We start from the raw sequence: 24,718 nt of genomic DNA, 5'->3' as shown, positions 1-24,718 counted from the left end.
GAAAAATATAAACCAATATAAATGAAAATGTCTTATGAAAAAGCAAATACTATATATATGATGGCCCAAATCCCTACACCTCCCCTTTTACATGCCACTGGCTTAGGGCACTGTTCCCTTTTAGTTGACTCAAGGGAACTGGCTCCTCACAATAGTAAGTAGCACTTTTGAGTCATCCAACATTCATCAGAGTAGATGTTAAAAAGTTTTTTGACACACCATTAGGATGGTTATTATCCAAAAAATGAAAAATAACAAGTTGAGGATATTGAGGAGGATATGGAAAAACTGGAACCCTTGTGCAATGCTAGTAGGAATGCAAAGTGGTGCAACTGGGAATCTTTAGCAGTTCCACACAAAGTCAAACATGGAATTACCATATGATCCAGCAATTCCACATCTGGATATATACCCAAAAGAACTGAAAGCAGGGACTCAAACAGATACATACACACCCATATTCACAGCTACGTTATTCACAAGAGTCAAAAGGCGGAAACAACCCTAGTGGCCATCAACAGATGAATGGATAAACAAAATATAGTAATTCATACAATGGAACATTATTCAGCCATAAAAAGGAATGAAATTCTGATCATGGATGAACCTTAAAAACATTACGCTGAGTGAAATAAACCAGATACAAAAGGACAAATATTACATAATCCCACTTATATGAGGTACAAGAATAGGCAAACTCATGGAACAGAAAGTAGAATAGAGGTTACCAGACGCCGGGAGAGTTATTCTTTAGTGGGCAGAGTTTCTGTCTAGGATGAGGAAAATGTTCTAGAAATAGTTACACAAGATTGTCAATGTACTTAATGCCACTGAACTGTACATTTAAAAATGGTTTAAATGGAAAAATTTGTTTTACAATGAAAAGTATTTTAAAAAATTTTTGAGGTAAGAAACTCCAACACATTTATACCGTTATATAATTCATATACTATGGTTTATTTTGTTCTTTCCTAATCTTTGCTGGTTCATGCTCATCCTTTCTTTCATGTGTGCAGAGTTCCTGGGTTCTCTCTCTATTGTCTTTAAACTGTACCAGATCCACAGTTCTAAGATGTGGTAACTGTCCTGACCCTCTAACTTAAATAAGTTATTTCCCCTGAGGCTTAATCCCCAAGTAAAGATGAAAAAAAGGGAAGAGAGGGGAGGGAAGGGATGAAGGACCACTGACTTGGTAATTTAGGTTTATACATCATGTATATATAGCCCATGAGGTTCCCGTTTGGCAAGAAAGACAGTTTATGAGTTTGCCCAAGCTCCTTAGCAGACCAGGACCCGTCAGCCACATTCCATCCATCCTGCCATACTTCATATGTCCCACTCAACAATTCCTTTCCTTCTGAAAACTGTGCAGCAAAATAGTAAGCAAAATAGTTCTACTGTACAAAATAGTTCTTCAGATGTTTACTGAATCAAGCCACTACCTGTTTCATGGCACAGCAGAAATCAGAGATCCGCAAATTCCCAAACCACTGAGGAAGCATATGCTGCTCACACAAGGAACACACTGGGTGAATGGCGGAGGCCACGTTCTCCCTTAAGTATGTGATATAAATCCTGTGAACACAACTTCAGGTGAATCGCTATTCTCTACCCTTCAACAGCAGTTCTCTGGACTCCAAAATATAGAAGACAAGTAAGTACACTTCAAACTAGATGATTATAGTTTATGTCTGGAATTATTAGCAAAAGACCCCCATTATTTATTTTCCAAACCCTGTGGCTGCTGGTCTTGAAGAAAAGAGGAGGCTGAAGAGAAAGAAGACATACCTTTTCCCTCAGATTGGGTGAGAAAAGATCATTTTCCTAGCCAAACAGTACTCATCATGACCCTATAAGCAGATACGATCCTTTTACCATACCACTTTGTGGACTCTTTATCCCTGGGTCAATACAATAGTCCCTTTTTATCCTCACACTCAGAGAGTTTTAAAAATATGGGGGTTGAGTTAGGTTTGCCACATCTAATTAAACAAAATAATTTCATTTTACTAAGAATCCTGAGGAGCTAAGAAAAGATACTGAATCTCAAAAATCTCTCTCCTTAGAATGCAATCTTGGAGGAAGACACAAGACCTCTGAGAATTTTATTCCATTCCTTTCCAAAGATTTCTGCCGAACTTTAATCTTTCGCCTACAGAGAAACATATAAGAGACGTAGTTAAAACCCTTTGGGAACGGGGGCGCCTAGGTGGCTCAGTCGGTTAAGCGGCTGCCTTCGGCTTAGGTCATGATCCCAGGGTCCTGGGATCAAGTCCCGCATCGGGCCCCCTGCTCAGCGGAGAGCCTGCTTCTCCCTCTCCCTCTGCCTGCCTCTCTGCCTACTTGTACTCTCTCTCTCTCTGTCAAATAAATAAATAAAATCTTTAAAAAAAAAAAACCCTTTGGGAATGAAAAAGAAAGACCATTAAAATAGGAGTCTGGATCAATGTGAGCTGAACAGGAAGAGCTACTTCTTATTTCTGAAAACTATCAATTACAAGATATTAAGGGCTTTCTGCAGCATTGATACATGTCAATTAAGTTGTTCAGAGCACAAGAGTAAGAGCATGGGACAGTTTTGGACAGAACCAAAGAATGTATTTCTAACCCCAGTCACATTTGGTTACCACTGGCAACAAAATATTCAGTTTATATTTGTATCACTGTTTATAGATTACAAGCACATTGCTATGCCCTGTCATTTGATAAAACAACTTGGTGAAGTAGTTAGGGTACATATTAGCATAACTGCCATCCCCTACCCTCTGTCCAACCATTTTGACATTAATAAAAAAGTTCAATAAAGATAAGAGATGTATCTGTGGTCATTCAGTAAATGCCTCTGTGCAAACCTATCATTATAGAGACCATCCCTACTTGCACTGCCTCTTCTCCAGAGGACTCCCAAATCTCTATCTTCAGTCTAAACGCATGAATGCATGAGCCTCACCATCTGAGAACCAGGTATTTCCATGTTCACTCACATCCCATGACCTCAGACACAACATGCCACCTCCCTCTTCAAACATTTCCATTCTGTCAGTAGTACCGTCATTCTCAGACATCCAGGCATGGAACACTGATCTCAATACTGACTCTTTTCTTTCTCCTCCCTGATTCTTTTTTAATCATGCCAGTTCTCTTTAACAAAGATATACTGACAACTTATCTTGTACCTAGCACACATGCATCTGTTCGTCTTTGCCCTTCCCACTTTCTCAATCCTTTAGTTGGGCCTCATCATTTTAGATTTACCATTCCAATAGCTGCCTTACAGATCTTCCTGTCGCCAGCCGCCCCCCCCCCAAGTTCTTACGTTCTATTATATTTTCTCCCTAAACCACCACTTGGTATTAGCACTATGACCATAAGTTTTCAGCAACTCCCAAAGATTTCTTGGATAATGCTCAAAATATTCAGACACAATGAAACTATCTTTCCAATCTCATCTTCCACTACTGTTCTATAACACTAATATTAGCTTGATCTTACAATTTCACCAAATCCTTGAGGTACTTATAATCACACTTCACTGCACTCAGAATTTCCAACAGTGAGGCTCTGGCCTTTCATGCCTTTGCTCATACTGGTTTTTCTTTTCCTCCTCCCTAATTCCTTGTCTCCACTACCAGATTGTAAAGTCTTTTGGGAACAACCATTATATCTCATCTCTGTTTCGCTACAGTGTCAAAAGCAATGCCTTGCCCAGCACAGGCATCCACACAAGAGTTGACTGACAACGAATGGGAAATCCCTAAGACCACAGGTCCCTCTGGATAAGGAGTGAGAGCTGCAACTTTCTTCATATACAAAGAGGACACTGCAAAGAAGTCAGTCATTTAGAATACCCTTGGATAACAGGTTTGAACAGTGTGGGTCCACTTGTATGTGCATTTTTTTCATAAGTACAGTATTAGTACTGTACATTTATGTTCTCTTCCTTATGATTTTCTTAATATTTTCTCCAGCTTACTTTATTGTAAGAATACAATATATAATATACATAACATACAAAATATGTGTTAATCAACTGTTTATGTTCTCAGTAACACTTCTGGTGAACAGGAGGCCATTAGCAGTTAAGTTTGGGGAGAGTCAAAAGTTATACACAAGTTTCAACTGTATGTGGGGAGTGAGGGTCGGTGCCCCCTAACCCCCCATGTTGTTCAAAGGTCAACTGTATATTTATCGAGCATCTTTTATGTGCTCTGAAATTATTTAGTAGTTAGCTTGTTAATTTGAGTCTTGAACCACTACAGTATCATATAATAAAAATATTTAAAATTGTACTCCTGCGTTTTCTTTTACACTTCCAGGAAAAGTATTATTTGAATTTCAGTAAATTCTGAAGACCAGAGAGAATTCTTGTCTAGTGAGGAGAGGGCAGAAGAAGGAGTAGGATTAAAATTTATTGAAGCCAACTGAATCCAGGCACTGGACTGATACAGGTTACACTGTTCTTTCTCTCCCCACCCCCATTTTAATTAAAACAAAATATTTTATGCAGATTAAACACTGAAATTTAAAGAATCATTTAGTTTCTGAAAAATGTAAAAAGGGAACAGCAGGCTTAAAGGCAGCAGCATAGAAACAGACAGTGGTGCAGGCAAACACATTTGAGCCATACTGCAAGATTCCAGGGGAATAGCTGTCCCCAGACACTGTGTATCCTAACAACTGCAGCACTCCTATTATCAGAGATGTAGGTTCTTCCTCAAACTTTGTCTCCTCCCTCCTTTCCCAGATTTGACACTCTTCCAAAAGTAGCAAGAATAGATACAATTTTGAAATCCTCCTCAAATTCCTTCCTATTGTGTGAAATGGGCTATACCACTGACACAGGGCTATAGAACAGCTGGTACAGGGGTTTGGGGCATAAGGCTACAAAGAGGTTTTGAATACAGTTTTGCAATCATTTATTTCAACACTGAGAAAGGTTGGCTGCCTCTTTGGCTCTAATACTCCTAAAGGCTTGCTCTGTGAGAAGCAATCTCTAGATTCAAGATAAAAGGTTCTGGGGGAGCCTGGGTGGCTCAGTTGGTGGGGCGACTGCCTTCGGCTCAGGTTATGATCCTGGAGTCCTGGGACTGAGTCCCGCATCGGGCTCCCTGCTCAGTGAGGAGCCTGCTTCTCCCTCTGACCCTTCCCCCTCTCATGTACTCTCTCTCATTCTCGCTCTCTCAAATAAATAAATAAATCTTAAAAAAAAAAAAAAAGATAAAAGGTTCTGCTTTATGAGTATTTGGAATTTTATTCCAGATTCTTACTTGCCTTCTTTTATTTGTAAATACAAGAATTCCCCGTTTTACTTTTCAGGGATTTTGTGACTCACAATAATATGTGCCCTGACACAAAACAAATAACTCAATAAATTGTGGCTACTTTTTATCCTAAGATTCCTTTCTTGTTATAAGATGTTCCTGGAGGGTTGCAGCTAGTGAAAGTATAAACCTGAACTCAACTCAGAATCCTAGATTGTCTAAATTTCACACTTTATTATCACAAAAACCCAACTGCTTGGAACTAGGGTAGATAAGGGATCTGCAGGCAACACAGGTCATTTAACATCCCTGCCCTGGCTTCATGAGGGTCAATGTCAATTACGCTGGTTTAATCAGCAAAAGAATCTTTGGATTCACAAAGTAATTCATAAAGCTTCAAACTAGTCATCTCTGTACACAATAAAGAATTGGCAAGTAGGGGCGCCTGGCTGGTTCAGTCCATGGAGCAGGTGACTCTTGATCTTAGGGTTGTGAGTCCAAGCCCCACATTGGGTGTAGAAATTACTTAAAAATTAAAAAAAAAATCTTAAAAAAAAAAGACTTGGCAAGTAAATTACAAGGGGAAAGGGCTTATTCAGAGAGATGATTGCTCTAATTGTTCAAACCATTACATACAGCTTATCTCTTTTTTATAGTTAGTTATACTGGCTTCACCAGAGATTCTGGGTAACCCAAGGGAATGGACTTACACAAAATTTATCTTTATATCCACAACACGTTATACAGGTTCTAATAAATACAAATACACAGTTTATACTATACTTGTCTCAACAGGATTCAGAATAAACCAAACAAAGGAGATGGACTACCCCAATTGCTGGGAAAACATAACTATGAATAGAATCAGCAGCTATCAGAGGAGAAGTACAAAGAGTAACAAGAACTTGATCCCACCCTCCCATCAGACACTCAGAATTCTTATATCCCTCCTAGCAGAGGAAAGAATAAAATTCGTTTATAGTAATTCATTAGTTTAGTTTTTTAACTTGGGAGGTTGGACAACCAGCAAGTTATTATGCTAAGCTATTAGGTAGCAAAGTCCCAACAAGTTCACGCTACCAGGACTATAAACATTTTAAAAGGAAATACAAAGTTAACTGAAGATTTAAAGTAAAGGCCCCAAACTGGACTGCAGCCACAAATCAATGCCTACATATGGGTTTTGTTCGGCTCACTCACTGGAGTTTTTAAAAAATTAAATTTTAAATGCCAGCATTTAAATTGGAAATTTCATATAAAATTTCTGAGTCTTGTTAACAAATGCCACTGTCTTGGGGGAAAAAGAAAATCACTGGGACATATTCCCAGCAACATCACCTGAATCACTCGAACTGAAATGAATTACCCCTTTAACCTGGCCTATGCTCCCCAGCTTGCTCCAGTCCCCACCAGTTCCATTTTACAGATGAGGTGCCTAAGCTGACAGATGAGATGCTGTTAAAAACCACAGCACTAGCAAAAAGCCTGTTTGAGAATACAGTTAACTTCAGGTCTTTCACTCTTAAGCATTCTGCAACTGGACCTCCAAATAAAAGATAGTTAATGATAAGAGAGGTATTTAAAACACCCGTACATGAATGTTTATAGTAGCTTTACTCACAATGGCCTAAAATCTGGAAACAAACCCAAAATGGATGGACTGTGGTATATCCATACAATAACAAGTACTCAACTGATACTCGAAATGACATGAAATCTCAAAAGCATTATTAACATTAAAAGCGATCAGACTCAAAAGACAACACATTCTACGACTGCATTTAAATGAAATTCCAGGAAAGACAAAACTACAGTGATAGGAAGTAAATCAGTGATTGGGGCCAGGGGTGAAGCAGGGTCATGAGGGAACTTTTTGCGGTGATGGAAATGTTCCATATCATGACTGTAGAGGTAGTCAGATGACTGCATAGATTTGTCAAAACTAAAAGTTAGGTAAATTTTACTTTACGTAAATTATACCTCAGTAAAGCTGAGGTGTTTAGAAAACACTATAAAACTACAGAGAAGAGAACTACCATCTTTACTGGGGTAAGTTTGGGAAAGTTTCAGGAAAAGGTGAGATTTGAATTGAATCTTGTCATAGAACAGTTTTAAGTAGAAAACACAACATGTAAGTGGTTATATTCTGCACTGTAGCCTATGACAAATGGCATCTCTGAATACAAAGGAAAATGCTTCATAAAAAGAAATTCATAGAGATGGATAATTAGTACTTGGAAAGGTATCAAAGCCAAGTTGATCTCACAAGATTTCCCAAAAGGGAATCAACTCAGACATTTGTTGCTGTTCAAATGCAAAGAAGCAGATAGTGCGAAAGAATGTTTTTGTTTTGTTTTTAAATAAAGCAAAATGAAGAGGAAAAGTAGAGTCAAGGGACGCCTGGGTGGCTCAGTTGGCTAGGCGTCTGCCTTCAGCTCAGGTCGTGATCCCGGGGTCCTGGGATCGAGTCCCGCATGGGGCTCCCTGCTCAGCGGGGAGCCTGCTTCTCCCTCTGCCTCTGCCTGCCGCTTGCCCTGCTTATGCACGCGCTCTGACAAATAAATAAATAAAATCTTTAAAAAAATAAATAAAAGAGTCAAAAGAAGGGGGGAAAGAAACCCAAAGGGAATAAAGAAAGGGATGGAAGCAAGGAGGTGAGATAAAGGCAAGGGACACATTAGGTCAGAATAAAAGGTATCTTGGTACTGATGGATTACAAGAGAGAAGAGGTGTGTCAGACCTCGATGAAGGACTAAAAGAAAAACCAAAAACTATGGGAAAAGAGACCATCTAATCAAAGTCAAAGCCACAAAGTGAAGGAACCAGAGACCCGACAGCATAGAGCAGGCCCAAGAGAAGTAGAAGTAGAAGAAAAAAAGCCCTTTCCTCCTAAATCTCACTCCAAGTAGTCTCCTCCTCCTCCTCCATCTATCCCCTCTCTGTGGCCCTGTCTTAGGTGAAGCCTTCTCATATCCAAGCCCGCCCCACACATCACATATATCTTTTATTTTCTTTTTTAAGTAGGCTCTATGCCCAATGTGGGGCTCAAACTCATGACCCCGAGATCAAGAGTCACGTGCTCCACCAACTGAGCCAGCCAGGTGCCCCGCATATACCTTTTATACCTCCTTGACTGGACGCAGAATGCTTCCTTCACTGGTCTTCAAAACCCAGTTCAAATGGACCTTTTCTGTGAAGCTTCTCCAACTTTCCTCCAACTTTCTCAGGCAGAGTTAGTAGTCCCTCTTCCGTATTTTCAGAACATGTTGTTCTAAAAATTATCCTACTGTTAAACTGCAAGGTCTTGTTTCCTCTATTAGTCTATGGGCAACTCTAGTAGAGGATTCAATAGTAAGGATGAAAACCCTTACTAACCAGCATTTCACAAAACTGTAAAGTCCTTTACAAGTAAGAAATTTTATACACCTTATAAAACACAAGTAGGAAGCTAAAAGCCTTGCTTTTTAAAGGATTTCTATAGTGAATCTTTTGAACAAGAGTACAGGCACCCTACCCCTAGTTTCTCCCCATACCATCAAGGACCTTTCCTTAAAGTTTTATTTTTGTAATGCTTTAAATTTCTGTTGAATGGCAAAAATATAAAACAGAAGGCAAACTACATCAGGAATAGTGTGTAGCAGTCAAAGATGGAAATTCCTCTCTAAAATAAAAATAAAAGCACCTTAAACTCTCAAAGGCAGAACATTATAAACTAAAGAAAATATGTGTACAAGAACTGGAGGACACAAAATCAGCAAACTCATAATGCTTTCATGGGAAACTGTCAATGTCAACAATACCCAAAGATAAATAAGTAAAACATGACTTTGTAACGAAAGATGTAAAAGTAGGTGTGGTGTTAAAAGGACAGAGTAGCAGGATGAACAGAGTTGCTGGGAATTAGTGGGAAGATGAGTGATTTAAGAAGTTGTTTGGGGAGGAGAGTTCCAATATAGATTTTGTTAGAAAGGTCATGAACTGGTAAAAAAGCATACAAGGCTTGGCTAGCAATACAGTGGGATGGTAGTGCAGTCACCAAGTACCACTGCAGCTCCCTGCAACAAACTCTCTCCATGTCTAGCCCTCCCCACTGCGGTGAATCAGACTTACTAACAAGAATGACTTTACAGTACTTCCCCAAGATGAGAAACACTGCTATAGAGATGAATAATTGTCCCAAACCTCTAAGAAATAAGAGGTTCCACTCACATTTGCCAAACACGCAGAGATCCAAGTGTGCCAAGTGCTACTGACAAATCCAAAGGAAAAAGCACAGGTTGTGTATGTGTGTGTGTGTGTGTGTGTGTGTCTGTCTGTCTGTCTGAGCATGCTTAGAAGGAATATTCAACAAGTCTAACTAATGGAATGTATCTGAAAAAAATTAACGAAAGAAAGGGATTTTTAGACATCATCAAAATAGCTTTTCCATAAACTTTCTCAAAAGGGTCAATTTTTAAATGAAGGCTTTTTGTTTCAGCAGATGGTGATTAATTCCTCCCTTCCAACTAAGCCCAACATCTCTACTAATAGTAGACTGACTTATTACCTTCCAGATAAGCAGTTTTTAGCAATGCACTCATTTATTTAGGAAGTTCAGAAGCACTAAAAGGTGACAGGCACAGAGTGAGGGACTGGGGATATAAAAATAAAGAGGCAGACTCTGACCTCAAGTTGCTCACCAGGTAGATGACATAAATGGGTAAATACTGTACTGTGGTACAAGTGCTAATAAAGATAAACTGAGAGATCATTAAACTATGAAAAAGAAAACTGAATAGAGATTTGAGAGGTGGTTCTAAGCAGCTGGAAGTATTAGCATATTCAAAGTACAAGAGCTTGAGAATACAATAACTGACACCTTCCCAATATCCCACTATGAGATAGAAAACATCATTAATCTCTCCCATTACAAATTAATAAACTGAATTACCCACAGTCACCCAGCCAAATAGTAGGCTCACTAGAACTAGAAACAAGATTACAGGCCACATGATGCTTTTCCGTTCTAAGAGGTCAATATATTCTCCTTTCTCAACTGTCATTCTTGCATTTAAAACCCAGTTCAAGTCAACCAAACTGGAGAAATAACTGCATAGAAACAAAGAAAAAGCTACCCATGAAAAAATTAAGTATTTGCCTATGTAATATTTTTAGGGTTTTAGCATCTCCACTTCAGTGGGCACTTAGCACCACTTCACATTTTCCAAGGAAGGGGAGGGGTAGCAACCTGTATCTTTTGGGATCTTGTTTGAAAAAGTATCCTACCCTATTTAGGTCATGCTACAAACATCTCCGGCAATGGCACCACCGGTATGGCTTCCCAATTAACTGCACGATATATGTAAGAACTCAGAGGATTAAGTATTTACTCATTTGACTAACATGTCTTCAAACAGCTGTAAACAGTTTTGTTAGGAATGATACACTAGATGCACTTTCAGACCTCAATAGGACCATACCCTTGACTATATTAAGGTTCTTAGGTATAATATCTTAAAAAGCCAAAACTTTTCCATCAGAATGCATCTCTAAAATAAATAGGACTTAATATTCCAACATTTGCTTTAAAACATCTTTTCAGGGGCGCCTGGGTGGCTCAGTGGGTTAAGCATCTGACTCTTGATCTCCGCTCAGGTCCTGATGTCAGGGTCATGTGTTCTAGCCCCATGTTGGGCTCCACACTGGATGTGGAGCCTACTTTAAAAAAGTAAAAAAATAAAGCTTTTTTTTTTTTTTTTCCAGGAAAACATCTATTAGCAAATGAAATAAAAATATAGAATACAATGCTGCCCTGTGCTCTTATTCTAAAAATTCTTCAGGGCTAAATATAATATACATTCTGCAAGTGCTCAAATTACTACCTGAAGTGCATGTTTACATATTCTGCAATATCTTTACATCTAAGTAATTAAAACCCAGTGACTGATGTCTTAGGACAGGGGTTGATAAACAAACTACAACCTTCAACCACAGCCAGTTCTTGTAAAAAAAATTTTATTAGAATACAGCCCCAAACATGTTATCTATGGTTGTTTTCATGCTACAATTTGCAGGGCTGAGACAGAGACTACATGGCCCACAAAGCTAAATATTTACTATTTGACCGTGAACAGAAAAATTCCTGTCAACCTCTATCTTAAAATCATCAGACTAATGACCTGACAAATTATGTCTAGCCTAAGAGTTTATCTACCCTGGAAGATGAACTACTGAATACAATGAAAGAGAATTTTTCTCCCAAACATCCAAGCCAAAACCTACAGGGAAACAAACCTCTGCTGATTAATTCCAAGTCATATAATTGTCAATCCTGACTACAAACTGTACTTTAAAAGCAACTGGTGGATTTAGTTTAACTCTTTTTAAAAACTGTGCTACATTAATAAACATACAAACTCACTGTACTTTCACGGTCACTTGTATTGTTAACCACCACCATGGAACTCTACAAGTTATTCTTTCAGTCCTTAAACTGGCATCCAAGAATCCACACAGAGTGAACTAGTAAACCAACTACGATATAGTCTAAGACTCTGTTTTCATTTGTCATGACAGAGAATGGAATGGTAAGTGGAACATCCAAAATCTCTCCTTCTGGATGTATTTAGCCTCTTCTATCCTTACTAGTCTAAAAATTCCAAAGCTGGTATATAAGTCATATAAAAGAATCACACCCAAGTAAGTCTTGGATCTATTTGCCATTCTCATTTTATTTTTTAAAGTAAGCCCTAGGTCCAGTGAGGTGCTTGAACTCACGACCAGAGATCAAGAGTTGTATACTCTACCAACTGAGCTAGCCAGGCGCCTCTCTCTTTGCCATTCTTAAGAAAAATCAATAAATAATAAACTAATACTTTTATTTGCTGTAAAAGTTATATTTAAGAACTGAAGTCTATAAAAAATCAGGAATTATATTTATACATATCATTCTTAACAGAACTGAGTCAAGCACGTCAAAACAATACAGAAATCGACAAATCATTTATTTACCGATTATTATTTTTCTCCGGTTAACAAAATAGGAGATAATGCAAATTCCTAAATAAATACAGTCAACTCCTGAATGGCCTCTGCATGATACCCTAAATGCTTAACCAAAGTGCATCAACAAACAGCCTGGTACCCTTGACAATACCAGTGCAGTCACAGTTTGCAAGGTGATGTTAACATAAAGCTAAATCAAGCATTTAATAAGGCTGACAGGATGCCAAAATAATCAGAAAACAAAGTAAAATAACTGATTTTCTAATTACTCATACCATTTCCCCCTTCATCTTTGGTGTTTTCCCAGCTATTTTGGATGAAAAGAAAATGGGAAAAAAATATTTAAAAGTACAATCAGTGACAACCAGTTTACCACAGATTACCAAATTTACATAAAAATCTTATTTTCTGCTTTTTAAGAAGAAATGTCAGATTTTGATCCTATTCCTCACCTGCAGAATATTCACAAGACAAAGTCCTAAAGAACCTTCAAATCTATAATTTTCTCAAGGCTCACTTTTCTTATGAACTTGATTCACATGAGCTACAAATTTATGTAAACAGAAGGAGCAAATTACTACTAGGACTAGGGCTAGAAAGTGCGGGGGCGATCTTTAGAAGGTACCCTGATGAAAAAATGGAAACCCCACCCAGCTCTTAACTTTCTCGGCTTTTTCTAGTCCTGGTTTTCTGTGCAAAATCCAGAAAAGCAGAACTTCCTCCTCACTGCCTCCCTCTATGTGAGGCCTTGTGCCGAAATTCAGACCGCTAGCTATCCAAGTACCTTCTTAAGGTAGTCTTAAGGCTCAAGCCCGCTCAGAAACAGCAAAAAAGGTTTGTTTTCTTGGGTTAGAGGAGAGCAATTACAGGGTTTGGCGGCCGTGTTTGTCAGGAAGGGTAGGGCCGAGAAAGAGGGAGAATCCAGAGATTGAGCTCCATCTAGTCCCAGGAACCACCCCCAGGGGCGGCTAGACTGCCCTCGGTACTTCCCTGCCTCCTTTGCTCGGGAGGGGAGAGCGGTGGGTCGGGGTCTGGCTCCCCTGAGCTACTTCCTGGTCCGATCGGACTCGCCTTCGGACACCCGAAACGCCCCCGGCCCGGCTCCCTCGCCCTTTGCCCTGTCTCCTCCCCTCTCTGTGACCCACCACCACCGGTCCCCTCCCATCTAACATGGCCGCCCCACCCGGCCCACCCCCGGTACAGCCTAACCAATTGGGGGGGGCCCCACGGCACCGCCTCCCCCACGTCCATTGGCGCAGCAGCCTCCATCCGCCTATCCCATTGGGCGGCACGGCCTGCCACTCCGCGCTGAGGGCTCCGCCTACGAGCCGCTTCAAGCTGCTTTGAGAAGACATATAAACAAATCCCGGAGGGAGGCCCCTCTCGCCCGTCTCTGGGGCGGAGACGGGAAGGGGTAGCGGCTACCCGAGAGACACCCCTGCCTGGATCCCCCCCCACCCCCAGCCAGCGCTTCCTCGTCCCCAGCCTGCCCGGTTCCAACCTTCGTGGCCCCGGCCCTTCCTCACACGCCCCTCTCTCTCCTCCCCCGCCAGCCTCGCCTCCCCTCCCTTCCCCGGCCCCTCCCACCCGCTAGCTTCTCTGACAGGCCGGTTGCCGGCAGCCACTGCCCCGGGCTCCGAGGCAGCAGTGAAGGGCCGGGCGGCCTGGCAGGGCAAACGCCTGGCGTTGCCCACCCCTGGCCTAACCTGCCGCCCACCCGTGGGTCCCCTCTACAGCCGCCCCGCGCTTTTATATAACCGTCCCGGGCCGGGGGTGGGGGAGGGGAGCCGGAGACCCCGTGACCGGCAGGCGGCAACCTGAGGCCCGCGCGCCCCCAGACTCGGCCCTGGTCCCGGCCGCCCCGCGCCGGCCCGGCTCAGAGCCCCGGCGCTGCTGCCTCGTAGGCCAGCGGCCCTCCTCCGCCCCCCGCCCGGCTAGTCCCCCAGCCCAGGCCCCTGCGGGCTCCAGGCGGAGAGCAGCGGAGCTCACCTGTAGGTGTGAGGGCGGCTCAGGGGCTGGGTCCGGTTCCGCTGCAGGGGCCGCGGCCCCTCTCCATGCTGCCTCGGTTTGTTTTGTTTATGTCCTTCCTGACGGGTTCCCGGAAATCGCGTGACTCGCCCCCCTCACGTGGGCCGCGGCGAGGAGGAGGAGGGAGGCGGGGGCCCGCCGGCCTCCGGCCAATCGGGAGGTGTTCTGCAACCCGGCCAATCAGGAGCTCGTCCCGGCTGGGCACCCCTGTCACATGACGCCGGAGGGGCGGATTGCCGGGAAAAACCAGGAAGAGGGGGCGGAGCGGGGGCTCGGCGCCTGCCACTGCAACGTGGGCGTGGGCCGTCTTTGATACAGAGCCACACTCACGTTTGTAGAGGCGGTTCGTTTACAAAAGCTCTCCCAGCCAGCGTTTTATCTGATCTGACAACTACACGGTGAGGGCCGAAGTGTCCCTATATCCATTTATATTTACGTTTATGCCTATTTGCATTTACATTCTAAGTTCAGTGAAACTCGAAGGGGATTACGGGAACCGAGGGCATTGACTTAAGAGAAGGATTGTATCAACTTTCTGTTTTTATATCCTCCACATCTGAACCTCTTAATTCGCTGACACTGACCTTGCCTTCAGTCACTCGTTCATTCAACTAGTATTTATTGCGTACGTAAGCCCCAGACATGGGCATCAGTCAGATTGCGTGCACCTTTAAGAGAAATACCTGTACACAACTATACAAACAGAATGCTACTAGAAGCGCCTAGACAAACAAACCGTCATAACACATGTACCCGAGGTTTCCCTGTGTTCCCTAATCCTATGAATAACAACTGCGACCCTTTGCTACGGAACGTGTACTATGTGGTGGGCTCATCATCTTATTTAGTTAATCCTACAGGTACACGCAATGGTAGTGTAGTATACCGATTTTTGCAGACGGGGAAATTAAGGCTTATATGGGATTACTCGCTCAAGGTCAGGCAGCTAGTAAATGAACCAGCAGGGCCCGGAACCCGGGTCTGTTGCCACAGCCTGTGCTCCCAGACTGCTCTTTATACTTAAGGGCACAGAATTTACCTTCTGAGCACAGAACAGAAATACGACTTCAGTAAGCATGGAGACAGGAGGATTGGAGAACAGAAATTTCTCTTAGGAGTTATTGCCTTAGAAATCGTGGCTCTCCTTTGCACAGACCTAGGGAAGTAGTATAATGTTAATGTCAAAACCATGGACTTTGGAATCAGAAAGACTTCTAAAGATAATAAGCTTCAAGAAGGCAGGGATTAGCCCTGCTGTTGCTCCTCTACCTTTCATGCCTGCCACATAGGCAGTCATTAAATACTGGTTGAATAACAGCCTGGATTTGAATCTTTGCTCTACCACGTGTTAACCAGCACAAATTACTTAACTTCTGTGAGGCTCCTCTGTAAGTACCTCATGGGGTTGATGTGAGAATTGAGTGGAAAAATTCATATAAAGCACTTACCACAGCGTGTCACATATAGTGAGCATTTAATGAATGATAGTATTATTAGATTGTTTCAAAGACATCATTTAGAAGATGTACTGTAAGCTAAATAGCAAGTAAGGATAATTCTAGACTTTAGCAGTTTAACAGCCACTAAAATAATACTTTTGTAAACAGTATTAATAGGTGGGTATACGTAGATACCTAAGGGGAAAGTAAAGTAAATCTCACCTCTGCATCCTTCAAAATGCCTTAGGGTCTCAGTACCCAGTGAAGGAGTATTTTCCCTACTGCACAGGAAGCAGCAGGATTATCATTATTATTTTTTTAAGTCTAACATACCACTTTCTAATTTTCCATATCGACTGGAGTTTAAAATTGAAACACCAAATGAAAACCCAAAAACTGGCTTGGGAAGTTTGAGCCAGTTTCCTCTTACTAGTTCATATTCGATTCCTGCATTAAATCCCCGTGGAATACGTTACAGACTATCCTTTCTTGTAATACTATGTTTGGGAAAACTCCAGCAGATGGCTAGCTCTTCCACTGTTCCACTGCCCTTTTGATGGTCATTTTCATACTTCTGCTGGGCAACAATCTGACTGGGTCAAGGAGAAGCCTGATTCTTCTAGCACATGGCTCTGCCACTGAAGAAGCTCACTAGTGAGTTATGTTGGATTCCCGCCTTTGCATCTTCCCTTGTCTCAGAAAGGACAGTTTTAGCTAATGGAGACCTTTCCATCACGGTTTGTTAATGACCATACCCTGCACTGAAGTGAATGAAATCACTGCTAATTGATTTGTGTTTCTCTGGGTTTTATCCTGCCAGATTGTACCACAATCAAAATTGGCAGGATATTGGGACTCTGGAATAGCACTGGCTTGAGGTTCAGGAGACTCTTCTTGTTCTAGCCACAAAGTAGTAACCAGCTGCCATCACCTCTTCCAAAGTGCTTAACCTTGCTTCTGCAGAATCAAAAGCCTGAATCAAAAAATGTGTTACACAAACATGACACAATGGGGGAAACAAAGCAATAGTTAGGACTCCATTGAACTCATAAAAATAAATTATTTATTTTCTGATTAGGTAACATATACATAGCACAAAATTCAAAAGGTACAAAAGGATATTCAGTGAATATTAAATCTCCCTCCCACCCCTGTTCCCTGTCTACTCATTTTCCCCTCTTAGAAGCAACCACAAGTACCCATGCTCTGTGTATCCTCCCAGCGATATTTTCTGATATGCTGACATTTCATGCACTTTAAACCTTGATGTATTTGAAATGCTGTTCTTGGACCCAAGACTTCAATTTGAGCTCTACTTACTATGAGATCCAGGTTGAAGGGTGGGACCTCTCTGGGTTCCACTTTCTTCACCATGAGGAATCTGGAATAGAACTGGCTGTTCTTACCAACCTTCTAACTTTTAACATTGAGTTCTCCTGAAAATAATTAAAAGAGTTGCCACAGGTCCTAACTTTCCTTACGACCTAAAGTTTGCAGTTCTTCATTAGAGCACAGACTGAGCCCTGCCTGCTGATTATGTACACATCTAAATGAGTGTTATCCTTTTGAGTCTAAGTGTTTTCTTTCCGTGCCCCTGTGGACCTGTGTGATACCTTAACATTTCACAGCTTCAGAAGTGAGATTAATTAACTCAAAGCTGGAAGATCTCCAGGAAAAGCTGCGTCCTTCTCACACTTTTAAAAACTGATTTTCTTCCTGAGGAGACTAGAGCATTGCTGAGGGTGAATCTAAAAGATACTGATGGTTGGCAATTGGCAGCCATCCCTCATTCACCTCTCCTAAAAAATATTCTCTGGGGGAAGAAGAGTTCAGTTTTTCCCCTTGCTTTAACCTCTCAACAGGATGGAATATTCTTTATGTAACAGCTCTGAGCTTTGGTTTCTTACTTCTCCCGGAAAGCACCAAGTTCAGTCCCAAGGCTCTTCTCTAGTCTATCCGTTACTTATTTACCCTGATTCCTCACTCCCCATTTACAGAACTAGGCCTGCCATGAGACAGGAACTTAATAACCACCGTGGTCCAAATCCTACTCATCCTCCATGACTCAAGATCCCACATCTTTTATGAAGTCTATTTCTACCATGTCTATTACTGCCTTCATTAATATCCTTTCCTCTACCACCCAACTGAGCACTTAAAGTACTTATTGCTTTGTACTATTCATATCATGTGTGTTATTATATCCTCAATTAAATCAAGTGGTATAACACTCATATCCTTGAATTATGGAGAATGCAAGGCACGTCGTTAGGCCGCATAATCAAGCCCGTGTTTAGTGATGGGTAGGGGAAGAGAAGAGAGAGAAATAAGCTGACGTCTGTGGAGTGTCTAATGTGTACATGAAGACATAGTCCTCACCCTGGAGGAATTCAGAACCTGAAGGAGAGTGACATGGAAAGCTTACAATACAACAACAGAGTTTGTAAGAGGGGAGGCCCTGTTGCAGGGGTTAACAACATGATACCTACGTGTTTCTGGGCCACTTTCTTGCTAACTCATTTGGGCAAGATACTGACGGTTCTTGATTTCTGTCATGCATCAGGTTGATCTTGAACATCAAATGCAGAACCTGATGCATATTAGTGCTCAACAGTGTTGGTTTCCCCCCTCGCTGACCTGGTTCCAGGGAAGAATGTGACTAAAAGCTTCTTGGAAGAAAAGCAGCAGCAAAGGGAAAGTAACGTGGCAAGAGAAGGTAGCCTGCAACTCAGACTGCTTTGTGATTCCCTTATCTTCCAAGGCAGCATTCGTATCAAAATTGTTTTGTCTGTTTTGCTAAGACCGAAAACTTCCAGGACAACTAGTAGCTCCTGTGGGGTTTTGTTTTTTAGTTTGGTTTTGTTTTTTTGTCAGCACTGAGCAGAACATACACTGTTAGTATCAGCAACTCTGATAGCAAGCCAGGAAGGCAGGGAGTGAGAACAATCTAGCATTTGTTGTAGGAAATACTCCCAAAGGACAGGTACAATAAGACATTCTTGTTGGCGAGGCCCGAAATAGGCTGATAAAAACAGAAAGTAGAGGAACAGATCGATAAGCAGCAGGAACCAAGACCTGTAGCTATGATAACAGTTCTTTGAACTACAGATGGAGGCGTGCTCTGAAAGAGCAAATCCAGTGTAAAACTATGAAGCTGGATTTCCACATCCAGGAAGTGAACAGTCAGGAGGGGTTGCTAAAAGAAAGAAGTAATAATGAAAGGTTCAGAGAACTAAGAGTGAAGTTAGGGGGTCCTGTGTATACAAGGTTTTTGCTTCCCCCACAAATTCACAAGGTCATAAATTTCCCTCGTGCGACAGTGAAACCAGGGATGGTGCCCACCAGTGTTGAGTCTTCCTCCTGTCTTCACAGGGCCCAGCCCAAGAGTGAGAGGTGTAAAAGAAATAGGTGCCATATTCTGCACCTGTTTTTCACACACCAGTTGGCAGTGAGAAATAAAGCACGTTAACAAACCCGAATGCCAACTGCAGATACTATCCTGTTAGGAAGGGCAGTCCCAGGAGGAAGCCACACTCCTCGGCCCCCATACCTCAGTGCCCACCAAGGTTCCTGCGGGGCTGCCTGCCTTTCTATACAGAGCCTCAGGGCACCCTGTTGACCTGGGCAGCACACCTATCACTCAGGCTAGAGCCAGGAGGATTACGGCTGCAGGAGTCCTGGTGAGCTGGCCACAGCTCTTCACTGGTGCGCCTACAACCAGTCAGACAGGAGGGGGCTTCCTGCCCACTTATCGAAGTATCTCTTCCTCTGGTAAAAGAGGAAGTCGCCTTTGGGAAAATTGGGAGTACGGGTGGAAATTGAAGTGAGATTAGGACAAAGTAAGGGGCAGTTCTCCTCTCCTTCTAACAAAGGAAGTATTAACAGGTTTAGGCTCCTGTAAACACCACAGGAGAAAAGAGGACCAGGTTAGTGATCTTTTCTCCTCCCTGGGGGTAGGGGGACACAGAGAAGTTGGGACTATCAGAAAGGAGATGGATGTGCAATACTGCTCTTTGCCCTTTCCTGCCCCAATTATAGTCTGGTGAAGGGTAAAGTCCTTAGGGCCTGGCACACAGCATGCAGCAGGTAAGGGTCAGCTATTGTTGATATTATTTTAGGTAAACTCTATGCCCAATGTAGGGCTCAAACCCACGCCCCAAGATCAAGAGTTGCACGCCCCACCAACTGAGTTAGCCAGACGCCCCTACTGTTGATATTAACAATGGTTCTGAACTTTTCTAGGGGTCTGATGAAAGCCATATACTTGCTCCCCAGAAAAACACACACAAGTATACACAAACCTAATTTCCCAGATGATTTCAGGGGATATCCTCTGGGTGAAATTGACTAAGTCACATAACCTCAGAGTCTCCTACTGTAAAACAGGAATATGTCCCACTTATTCATATGATAATGTATGTTAGGAAGCTGGAGGTGAGGGTGGTGCTGACTGCTGTTCAAGACCTGGCGTTTACCTTAGATCTCTAGATTCCTCCTTTGCCCACCACTTAAGAGTGGGTGTTCCTAAGGTCTCCAGCCTAGACAGTCTCTCGTCTCACTCTACACACTCTTCCTGGCCCCCTCATCCGCACCCACAGGTTCAGTAATCTCTATGCTGGTGCCCCAAACCCCCACGTCCAGCTCGGTCTTCCTGCCCGACTTCCAGACCCACATAACAATGGCCCCCTGGGTATCTGCTTGTGCATACCTCTGGCACCTGCAAATTCTCATTGTCCACAACTGTGAACTCATCACTGCCCCCATCTTAGTGAAAGGCTCCAATGTCCACCCAGTGAGGAACCTGCCTGCAGTCCTTGACTCCTTCCTGTCCCTTAACAGCCTCTGTCCCCCCAACATCCGATCATCTGTATGTGCTAATACATGCTAGCCTGCAATACACTACTTCTCTAACTCCATTTCATTCTTAGCACCATAATCCAGGATACTTCTCCCTCCAGGACTCTTGCAACAGCTTCATCAATTTTGACTTAGCTTTTATTTATTTTTTTTTAAAGATTTTATTTATTTATTTATTAGAGAGCGAACGAGAGAGAAACAGCATGAGAAAGGAGAGGGTCAGAGGGAGAAGCAGGCTCCCCGCTGAGCCGGGAGCCCGATGTGGGACTCGATCCCAGGACCCTGGGATCATGACCTGAGCCGAAGGCAGTCGCTTAACCAACTGAGCCACCCAGGCGCCCTTGACTTAGCTTTTAATCATCCTCTGGGTTTACCCTTAAAGGTCATTTCCTTCAAGAAGCCTTCCCCCACCGTTAGTGTTTCTAGTGCTCTTACTCAGCAACCAGTACGTCCAAGGCATAGCACCTGGCGACCCTGGGCTCCACCCACCAGGAGCACCTGGGAGCCAGTTGTCTCTTCCTGCTAAACTCTCAACTCCAGGAGCTCAGGGCTGTCTCTCCTGCTTCCCACTGTCTCAAGCAGCTAACACCAGGACAAAGAACAGGAGCTGAAAATACCTGTTCAATGTTGTTGAGAAGCTTTTGTGGCTTGTAAAGTTTCACACTTAGCTTCTCAACTCATGCTTCCTCAAATACATCGCCTACTTCTACAAAACATCTGCTCTGCTTGTTCTGTTTTGGAGTGGCAACCCACAGTGTAGTACCACGCTTTGGACAGTGTAAAGAAACTATGGAAACCATGTCAAAATCCTGACAGCAACTTAAGTTGAATCCTGACTGGATTCATGCGGGTAGCAGTGTTATTGAGCATCCTTAGCCACTAGAACACTCCTGTTTTGGCGTTGGCCGGGGGTGGGGGGTAAGTGAGAGTTGGGGGAAACAGGGCCAGTACATTTCACAAGGAGGGGGTTTTAACTGAAGCAGTGACACAGCCTCAATGAAAAGACTTGCTTGGAGCAGTTGGGAGGGAAAGAACAGTGGGGCTTATTCTAACCCATGTGGGACCCCAGAACATTAATACCCCAGGCTTCCACTTTTCTATGTGGGCAGAATCAAAATCAATGCTCCCTTTTCATTTCACCATGCCGTCGCTGTGAGCACCTATACAAAAAAAAGAGGCCAGAGTTTTATAAGCTGAATGCTCTGTACTCTGTCCTGCACAACCAAAACGGTTAATCAGAATTGTTGTGAACTCGCTGATTTTCATTGATTCAGAATAGCTTCAGTGTTTTAATAGACCTAGCTGACTTTTTTTTTAAAGATTTTATTTATTTATTTAACAGAGAGAGACACAGTGAGAGAGGGAACACAAGCAGGGGGAGTGGGAGAGGGAGAAGCAGGCTTCCCGCCGAGCAGAGAGCCCGATATGGGACTCGATCCCAGGACCCTGGGATCATGACCTGAGCCAAAGGCAGACGCCTAACGACTGAGCCACCCAGGCGCCCCCTCCCCTGACCCTGAATTACTCTTAAACAAAAACAAAAAACGTGTGTGTGTATTCTATAATGTTTGAAGTATTAACACTATTCTGACAATGGTCCCCTCCAAAACACCTTTTATTCCCCCGATTATAAAAGTAATACATACTCTCTGTAGAAAATACACAAAGTTGCAAAAGAAATAATCATTATCAACATTTTGGTCTATTTCACACCAGGCTTTTTGCTATGTACATAAGTTTAAAATCCTGTCTTTTTTTCTTAAAATTCTTTTTTGTTATTAAAATAATTTTTATCATTTCTTTTTACTCTTTTACTTTTTACTTTTATCATTTCTTTACTTTTTAGAAAATGCTAAAAAGGAAAAAGAAAATTTGAACCATCTGCAATTCCAGAAGCAATGTTAGTACTTTTGTTTATCTTTTTAATCTCATTTCTAGGCATACAGTGCAGAAAAAAAGAAATTATTAAATGCACCATGATATTCCCTCAGTTGGATGCAGTATGACTTTAAATTAAAGCATCTCTTTATGTTGGGCATTAACTGTGCTATGATAAATTGTGCTATGATAAATATCCTTTCCATTAATTGTGCTACGATAAATATCCTTTATGGTGGTTATTTTATACTGTGCTTTTTTCTTCTTTGAAAATTAAGGGTTTTCTACAATTAATTCCATCCATTCAACTTTTGAGAGAAAATTGAAATAAAGGAACGGGGGAAAAGTTAATACATAACTTTTGCCTAAAGTCCCATCTTCATTTTAAATATATTTGTTCTTCAAACAGAAGAGAGCACTTGCATAGAAGGATGGGTTGTTGAAAGCATTCTAAAATGCCTAGATATGTATTTTAAGATAAAATTTAAATATAGTTAGTAAAGGAGCAATTGACTCTTCAAAAAATTTTTTTTCAAGATTTTATTTATTTGTCAGAGAGAGAGAGTGAGAGAGAGCAAGCACAAGCGGGGGGAGCGATGCGGGACTCGATCCCAGGGCCCTGGGTTCATGACCTGAGCTGAAGGCAGACGCAATCAACTGAGCCACCCCGGTGTCCCGACTCTTCAAATTTTTGGAAGATGAAATCCAGGGCCAAATCTTCCATGAGTCCAAGCAACAATTTAAAATGGGGTGCTTGGGTGGCTCAACGGGTTGGACTCCTGCTTTCGGCTCAGGTCATGATCTCAGGGTCATAAGACTGAGCCCTCCTGGGGCTCTGCACACACTCAGCAGGGAGTCTGCTTGAGATTCTCTCTCTGCCCCTCCCCCCACTCACGCACACACTCTCTAAAATAAACAAATCTTTTAAAAAAAACATTTCTCAATTTTAACACTTACAATTGTCAAAAAACTGGCCAGCAGAAATGAGCAAAAAGACACTACTTCCAAAGCAATGCCCAAGTAAGATAGGATAAAATATTGTTGGGTCAATGGTAAGGGTACAGACATCATAATACGCTTGAAGGAAACAACAAAAACATTGTTCAAAGAAAACAATGACTACATCTTAAATCATGCCGGAAATACTCCCGTTCTGGTAGAAGAGCTTGTTGGACTCACATAGAACCTGGAAGGGCAGGAAGGATGTGGTCCAGACACTTATGCTAGGATTGTTTCTAAGAGATCCATCTCCCTGCTCAGAGTTCAGGCCTGGAGCCTGGTGTGTGTCTTTGATTTTTCTGTAACCGAAGTACCAATGACTAATCAAAAGGGAAACCATATGTAGAAAAAAAAAAAAAAATCAGTTGGCTGCCCCCCTAAGGCCTGTCTTTACAGAAATAAAAAGTCATCAGGGGATCCTAGCGGTTTTGTCATTTCTTTGGAAAATACTTTGTGTATTATTAAAAATTACAAATCATCTTCACCAACATCTCACTTGGTATCAAGCTTGTATAGCAGAAAAGGCAGGGATTATCCCCACTTTGTAGATGAAAAAACTGAGGCTCAGAAATTAAATGATTTGCTCAAAGTTAATACCGCTTGCAGGTGATGGAGTAAGACTGCAAACCTGGGGCCTCTCCTAGTCTAATGATCATGCCAGGAGTCCACACCACATTCATCTGGACAGGCTTTAGAGTAGGACATTTCCAATATCCTTTTAAAGGCCTGGATGGGGCTCCTTCCAAGCTGGGGTCCTGACAATCACTGGAGCAAGAGAACAGTCAAACAAAATGTGATTCGCAGCCATCCATCCATCTCAGACGACGGGCCATGTTGTAACAAAACGGGTCAATTACTAGGAATGAGGTGGGGAGAAAACATGTGTCCGAGTTTACATATTAATTGTATTTAATATTCCCGAAAATGTCATAAATGAGGAAACAAGCTCAAGGGTTAAGTGACTTCCTGGACAAAGGGAACTTAGCAAGTTTCCCTCATAAAAAATGAGTTGATTGTCTCATTCCATCATTTCAACAATAGCCATAAAGCTAGGTGGTGACAGTCACAGTACCTGGCCTTTAGGGGCTTGTGATCAGTCTTTCTGGGAAGTCTTTGCTCTCCAACGTGGCTGGGAAATGAGCTCCTTTCTTCTTCAGATGCTTTACGCTGAGGCCATTAGAGCCTCACCAGCAGTTTAAGTCCCACTAGGGTTGGGAGAGAAGCCTCCAGGTTCAGGCCTGAGCTGTAATTAGGGCCCTTTACTTCCCTAGG

The 24,718-nt window shown here is 42.3% G+C and overlaps 2 protein-coding genes across 3 annotated transcripts in view; both read right to left on the bottom strand.

The window, feature by feature from the left end:
- The window catches only part of CREBRF (CREB3 regulatory factor), a 55,021-nt gene extending 40,665 nt beyond the window's left edge, over positions 1-14,356 (bottom strand). The window contains exon 1 of one of the 2 annotated variants that reach the window (XM_032403728.1): positions 14,235-14,356. The gene's annotated coding sequence lies outside the window, so the exon portion shown is untranslated. Of the gene's footprint in view, positions 1-12,697; positions 12,722-14,234 lie in introns of those variants that run through there. The other variant, XM_032403729.1, reaches the window with a different exon arrangement.
- A 6,543-nt stretch (positions 14,357-20,899) lies between these two features.
- The window catches only part of ATP6V0E1 (ATPase H+ transporting V0 subunit e1), a 37,054-nt gene continuing 33,235 nt past the window's right edge, over positions 20,900-24,718 (bottom strand). Inside the window, exon 4 of the mRNA XM_032403727.1 lies at positions 20,900-21,729. The gene's annotated coding sequence lies outside the window, so the exon portion shown is untranslated. The remainder of the gene's footprint in view (positions 21,730-24,718) is intronic.

Source organism: Phoca vitulina, unplaced genomic scaffold (assembly GCF_004348235.1).
Source record: "Phoca vitulina isolate PV1807 unplaced genomic scaffold, GSC_HSeal_1.0 scaffold6, whole genome shotgun sequence".
NCBI lineage: Eukaryota > Metazoa > Chordata > Mammalia > Carnivora > Phocidae > Phoca > Phoca vitulina.
This window is presented reverse-complemented; position numbering and strand designations above follow the sequence as displayed.